This window comes from Microtus oregoni, unplaced genomic scaffold (assembly GCF_018167655.1).
Source record: "Microtus oregoni isolate MIOR12 unplaced genomic scaffold, Mior012 000008F_ref0000371, whole genome shotgun sequence".
In the NCBI taxonomy this organism is placed as follows: Eukaryota; Metazoa; Chordata; class Mammalia; order Rodentia; family Cricetidae; genus Microtus; species Microtus oregoni.
In genome coordinates, this window is record NW_024543067.1 from 51,442,446 (window position 1) to 51,449,529 (window position 7,084).

The 7,084-nt window shown below is 44.7% G+C and overlaps 1 pseudogene; it reads right to left on the reverse strand.

The window, feature by feature from the left end:
- Positions 1 to 6,347: 6,347 nt before the first annotated feature.
- Positions 6,348 to 6,854, reverse strand: LOC121451374 (annotated as a pseudogene).
- Between the last annotated feature and the right edge of the window lie 230 nt (positions 6,855 to 7,084).

Genomic DNA, 7,084 nt, shown 5'->3' on the forward strand with positions numbered 1-7,084 from the left:
GTGGTCATACTTAGGCACCCACAGTGATAAACCCTCAACGATGTAGTTTCTGGCATTTCTAAGAGACATGATCTCATAGCAAACCCGCTGACCCTCTTGCCTTTACAGTCTTCCCTCCCCATTCCACAGTAATCCCTGGCCCTTAGAAGTTGGAGTTGTGTTGTAGACGTTATTAGTTGGAACTGGCGCCACCACTCTACTTCTGATTGGTTGTGGTTTTCTGTAATGATTTTCATCTAGAAGTTTCCTTTACGAAGGGTAAGAACACTTACCTGTGGGTATAAGGACAAATACTTAGAATGTAGTTAGGGACTATGCTGCTTTAGTAAAGTGGCTACACAAATATTGAAGATAGTAAGGCTGGGAAAAGGCACAAGCGAAGTGCTTGCTGTGCCAACGTGCAACCCTGAGTTTGATCTCCAGCGTCCACGTAAGTGCCAGGCACAGTAGCATACCCAGTGCTGAGGAGGCAGAGCTGGATCCCTGGGGCTGGCTGGCCAGGCAGTTCAAATTATCAAGTTCCAGATTCAGTGAGGTACCCTTTCTCAAAATGTGGAGCATGGTTGAGGAAGACCGTGTCACTGTCTGGCCTTCACATGAAGATGCACCTGCATGTACATACACATGCATAGATGCACAGATACGCACATTCACCAGCATGCACACATGGCATGTGCAGGCAGCCAAGCCCATATTTGCAGGTTGAGTTTGATTTTTAGATTACTAGTTTGGATCTGTTCAAATGAGTGATTTGGAAGTTTAGGGAGAGGCATCTTGAGAGTTGTGATTGACATTTCTGCTGCATGCAATGCTTGGCTTTCTCGCCAAGGGATGGCTCTGGTTAATTCGCGACTGTGCTTATAAGGGTGCTGCTTTCAATAAGTCCTTGGTTTGCAAACGAAGGAGATGGCCATGCTGAGCACCCTAGAGATGGAAATTTCATTGGCCTCCCTGTCAGTTGGTATATCCAACTCTTATCTTGGTCTTTAAACAATCTTTTACACCAGTGTTTCTCAACCTGTGGGTTGCAACCCCCTTGCCCGGGGGGGGGGGGGGGGGCGTCAGCCCTTGGACCGGGATCACCTAAGAACATTGGAAAACAAATATTATGATTCATAACAGTAGCAAAATTACAGTTACGAAGTAGCAATGAAAATAATTTACGGTTGGGGCCACCACAACGTGAGGAACTGTATAAAAGGTCTGCAGCATTAGGAAGATTGAGAACCACTGTTTGACACAGATGTAACTCATAACTGCGTCTGGGCTGAGCTGAAGAAAGTTGGAGTGACAGCCTCCAGGACAGCTCTTATGTGCCCTCTCTCCGGAGTAGCCCAACCTTAGCTGTGGCTTCTTCTCCCACGGTTTTGGTTACCTATGTGTAACTGTAGTCCAAACAGATTAAGTAGAAATTTTTAGAAATAAACAATTGGTGAGTTTTATGCTATCCATCATTCTGAATAGTGTGATGGATTCTTTCAGCACCCTGCTTATGCTGCCTGGGTGGCAGATGTTCCCTTTGCCATCATGGTGTTGTGTAGACTACCACTCCCCAGTGGTCACTTTAGTCAGCTGGGGTATCAGATTTGATCAGATCAGTCATGTCTGTCATAGAGTTTGTCAAGTAACATTTTAGAAAGATCGCATTCACTTGTTTTATTATATTATATTATAATTGTTTTTATTAATTTCTTTTTTTTGGATCCTGTCCTGGAACTAGCTCTTGTAGACCAGGCTGGTCTAGAACTCACAGAGATCCACCTGCCTCTGCCTCCCAAGTGCTGGGATTAAAGGCATACGCCACCACCACCCGGCTTTTTTGTTTTTATTAATTTCTTACTGTGCCTGGTTTATAGATTAAACTCAGCTACAGATATGAAAAGAAAAACAGGGTTTTGTAGGGTTTGGTCACATCTATGCTTTCTTTCTACTTAACATAAAAAATTCTGAAACTGGGAGTGGTAGCACACACCTTAAACCCCAGCTCTCAGGAGGTGGAGGCTGTCGGATCTGTGATTTTTGAGGCTGACAAATGAGCTCTAGGACACCCAAGGGGACATAGACCCTGTTTCAAAAACACAGGCAAACAAAAGAAAAATTGTGAGTGTGTATGCACGTGTGTGCGCCACAGCACATGTGTGGAGATCAGAGGATCACGTAGGGGGTCAGTTCTCTCCTTCCACTGTTTGGGATCTGGGAGCTGAATTCACGTTGTCAGACTTCGTGGCAAGCATCCTTACTTACCAAGCCATCTCATTGGCCCCAATCTCTGTGATTTTGAGCATCCACTGAGAGTCTTGGAATATATCTTTCAGGGACAGAGGAATTCTGGGTTGAATATGCAATTTTTTAACCCCCTTCCCTGTTTTCTTGCTATCGATCACTCTGCACAGTAAATGTAATAGCCCACCCAGGAGAAGTGGGTGACTAACTATCTTCTGTTAGTCACTTACATATTTTGTGTATTTTTTCTCGAGTTTAGCACACCGTGTTTCTCAAGATAAAGTGATAAGAATGACACTTGGGAACTACTGATGACTGCTTTGAGGAATTAGTTGAACAGGAATGCCCTTAAAATGGAAACGTGCAGAAAAGAGCAGGTGATAGAAATAAAAGTTCATTGGAAAGGAAAGAGGGAGTGAGTACTCGGGGCATGCGAGAAAAAATGACCAGATTTGTGTCCTTGTTTATCCTGTTGGTGTCTCCTCAGTGAGACCCTTTAGTTTGGCAAACTGAATAATTAGTAGTCTCAGAGCACCTGGGACTGTTCACAGTTCTCGGGAACTTTCCCGAGAAATGGGAAAATGTGATTAGCTCCCTGATGTCCAAACAAGGGAGGGCCAGGAAGATTGTTCCCTAGGCTCTGGCACAACCTCAGACTGGTCTGAGAACTAAGCTTCATTGTCTAACCTGCTCAGTATCACCATGAAATGCTATACTGCTATTTTCTGTCAGCTTTCAAAAATTAATCTTGGATTTTTTTTTTTTTTTGGTTTGGTTTTCCAAGACAGGATTTCTCTGTGAAGCCCTAGATGTCATAGAACTTGTTCTGTAGACCAGGCTGGCCTCGAACTCAGAGATCTGCCTGCCTCTGCCTCTCAAGTGCTGAGATTAAAGGCATGGGCCACCATACCTGGCAATTTAATTTTTTGATATAAAATCTCACTGTATAGCCATGGCTGATGTTGAACTCATGGCCTTTCTCCCTCAGCCTCCTGAGTGTTGGGATTAAAGGTGTGTGCACCCACTCCCTAGCCTCCATGGCTAACTAGTGTGACTAGCTCTACACTCTTATCTTCAGGCTATTTGTTAAAGCACAAGCAAAATATCACCATGTCTTATAGTATTTAGGATATAATATTAAGAAGTATCCTTTAAAATTAGCACTTAAACATACTATAAGAAATACCAACTATCAGATGGTGCAGTCCATTTGTAATTATTAACACCCAAACATTAGCAGAAAGGAAACCATTGCTGACCAGCCCCCAACACAGGAAAGGATTGTTTTCTTAGCGTTTCTACTACCGCAATGAACACCGTAACCAAAAAGCAGGTTGGGGAGGAAAGGGTTTATTTGGCTTACACTTCCCTATTGCTATTTAGCATCGAAGGAAGTCAGGACAGGAACTCAGACAGCTACAGGAACCTGGAGGCAGGAGCTGATGCAGAGGCCATGAAGGAGTGATGCTTACTGGCTTGTTCCCCATGGCTTGTTCTTTCTTGTAGAACCCAGAACCACCAGCCCACGGGTGGCCCTATCCACAATGGGCAGGACCTTCCCATTGATCACTAACTAATTAAGAAAATGCCTTACAGCCAGATCCTATGAAGGCATTTTCTCATTGAGGTTCCCTCCTTTTAGATGACTCTAGTTTGTGTCAAGTTGACAGAGGCCAGCCAGCACATCTATGTTCAGAGTGTGGCAGTGACTTACAGGTCAGGGTGTAGTTTCAGGAATTCCAGGGGCCATCTGGTGTGAGAATGTACTCTGCTTTGAATGTGTGGGGAAGATAAGATATAGTCTTATTTGCTTATCAGGCCATCGGGCAAAGGACATTTCTATAGTGCTGAATCCCAGAGAAGTTGGACTTGGAACCTGGTGGAGTAGTTTGAAGGGACCCCTGGATGCCAAATGCTGCAAATTGGCAATGTGCGTGAGATACCAGGAGGAGTCCACAGACATTCTCTGCAAAGGACCAGCTAGCAAATATTCCAGACTTGGCAGGTCATACAAGTCATTGTACCAACTGCTTGATTGTTCTGACAAGGAAACCAACACCAGACAAAATGTAAATAAATGGGTGAGGTTGTGCTCTAATAAAATTTTATTAGTGGACTCTGGAATATGAAAGTAACATAATATTCAATTACATGTCACTAAGTATACTACCTCAAGCTGCCAATGCAAAATACCACAGATAGATGGATGCAGTAGCCCACAGTTTTAGAGGCTACAAATCCAAGATCCAGGTATAGGCAGGTCTGGTTTCCCTTTGGTCTTCGTCTCCTGTCTTAACAGACAGCAATCCTGGGGGGGGGGGGGTTCTTTTCTTTTAAAAATTATGTCCCTGACATCTCTTTCTACACAGACACCAATCACATTAATCAAGGTGGTGTCCTTATTGTATCCTTGACTATAATTATCCCTTTAAAGAGCCTTTCTACAAATATAGTTACATTTGACCTTAGAGCTTGTATAAGCTGCTTTTTCTGTTGGGCTAAAACGCCATGCCCAAAAGCAGCCTATAGAAGAAAGATTTTATTTGAGTTACTGTTTCAGAGGATTAGAGTTCATAATTGTATAAATTGACGACATCACCATCAATTTATACAATTATGGTTATAATCATACAATGAGGGCTGAGGGAAAGGTTTTTGTTGTAGGTCTGAGGGAGGGAACTGCCAGAGGCATCTGGAAGAGTCTAGGACAGAGAAAGAAAGCAGTAGACTGAACATGGCCATCAGACTGGGCCTGGCCAGGAGAGAAACAGGAACAGAGGAGAGGGGTCAGGGGAGATCAAGAGATGGAGACAAAAAGAGTGCAGGCCAAAGAGAGGGGATGGACCGAGAGAGAGGCCCAAGAGAAGGTATAGGACAGAGCCAAGCGTGAGCAGAGTGAAACAGCAGGGCTAAAAGGAGAATGAGCAGCTGAGGGAGGAAAGCTCATGGGCTGGGGGAAGTCTAGGGAGGGTGGGGACAGAGAAGAGACAGGACTCTGACTATGAACAGGTACTGAGGGAACCTGGAGGCCAGCACGCGCTTTGGTATGCTAATAGGCACCACAGATAGCATTTGTCCTTTCCCCCAGAGGTAGGGGAAAAGCCTCCTTTTGGTAGAGGGGAACCAGCTTCACAAGTTCCTGAAGAAGGCTGGCTTTAGTCTAACCACCAGACTTTGGACCTGACAGTACTGGGCAGGAACAGCATTGCAGCAGACAGCTGAGAAATCTCATCTTTAACCAGGAGCCGGAAGCAGAAGAAGAAACTGGAAGTGGGGTGAGGCTATGAGCACTCAAACTCTGCTCCCAGGGATGCAGTTTCCTACAGCAAGGCTGCACCACCTCCCCAAACAGTGCCATCAACTGGGAAGCTAGTGTTTAGATACACTAACCTATCCTATTGGGGACATTTCTCATCTGGACCACTGCAGGGCAACACATGAATGGGGGGCGGGGAGCATGAATTTGTTGTATAACATTGTCATTCTTTTATTTTTTTAAAAAAATATTTAAAAATCTAAAAACTAGAACTAATTTTTGTCTTCACTTACAGTACGTTTTATGTTCTAGGTTCCTTTTTATTTTAAGCAATCCTGGGGGGGGTTCTTTTCTTTTAAAAATTATTTTTATTTTATGTACACTGGAATTTTGCCATGGGTGTTGAGTCCCCCGGAATGGGAGTTACAGACAGTTATGAGCTGCCATGTGGGTGCTGGGAATTGAACCTAGGTCTTCTGGAAGAGCTCTAAGTGCTCTTAACCACTGAGCCATCTCTCTGGTTCCTGTAGTTTGCTTTTTGTTGTTATGATAAACATCATGACGAACAGCAAGTTGAGGAGGAAAGGGTTTCTTTCATCCTATAGCTTACAGTGCATCATTGAGGGAAGCTAAGGCAGGAACCTGGAGGCAGAAAATGAAGCAGAAAAATGATTCTTTTTTTTTTTCCTTTTACACACCAGTGGGGGCTTTATTGGTGGGACTTAGAACTGTGGCAAACCCCAGCATGCAGACTGTGAGGGCTGGTACAGGTGCTAGGAGATCATGATGAGAAGCCTCCGTGGGATTTGCTGCTCAGGGCCCCTTTTCTCCTCTCAGTTCTTCCGGGGAAAATTTGTAGTAACACAATTCAGCACTTCACAAACTGATGGGTGACCTCGAAGACTCCTGAGCCTTCTCGTCATAGTCTGTTCAGTCCTTTTCTTGCAGATTGATGTCACTGAAGACTGTCCCTGACTCCACACCTTCAGAGGCAAACCCGGCTTGGGGCTGGAAGTCAGTTTGCTCAAGGCCACGACACTGACACTCAGACTCTACTTTTGTCTTGAACTTCTCATTGTCTTCAGCACTGTAAGACGTGACCGGCGCTGCTCAGAATTGCAATGGAGTTTCCCGGTGCACACAGTTCGCACTTCTGGACCCTGGAGGTACGGCCACAGCCTCCTTTCAACGCCACACTGTCCATCAGTCGGATACACTGCCACTTCTCTGAAATCTCACCACAGTTGCCACATTTCATTTTCAGATACCACCGCAAGTCCTCACCCACTTCTCCCGACAAATGACTCTTAGAGGCTTCCTTTCCATGGCCCTCGCTTTCTTGTGCAATCCAGGCCCACTTGCCCAGGGGTGACATAGCCTACAGTGGGCTGAGCCTTCCCATGTCAATCATTCATCAAAAGATGCCCCTCAGCCTTGCTTTTAGTTGATTGCAAAAATTAGTAAGTTTGGTGGTCACATAGCTGAACAATATGTTGGTAGTCTCTCCCAAGCTTAGAAACAGGTGTCAGTTTGCTGTGGGTTATGATGACAATGGTTGCTTAAGTTACCTTTCAAGGACAAGATGGCTTTCTTGTTGATAGCATG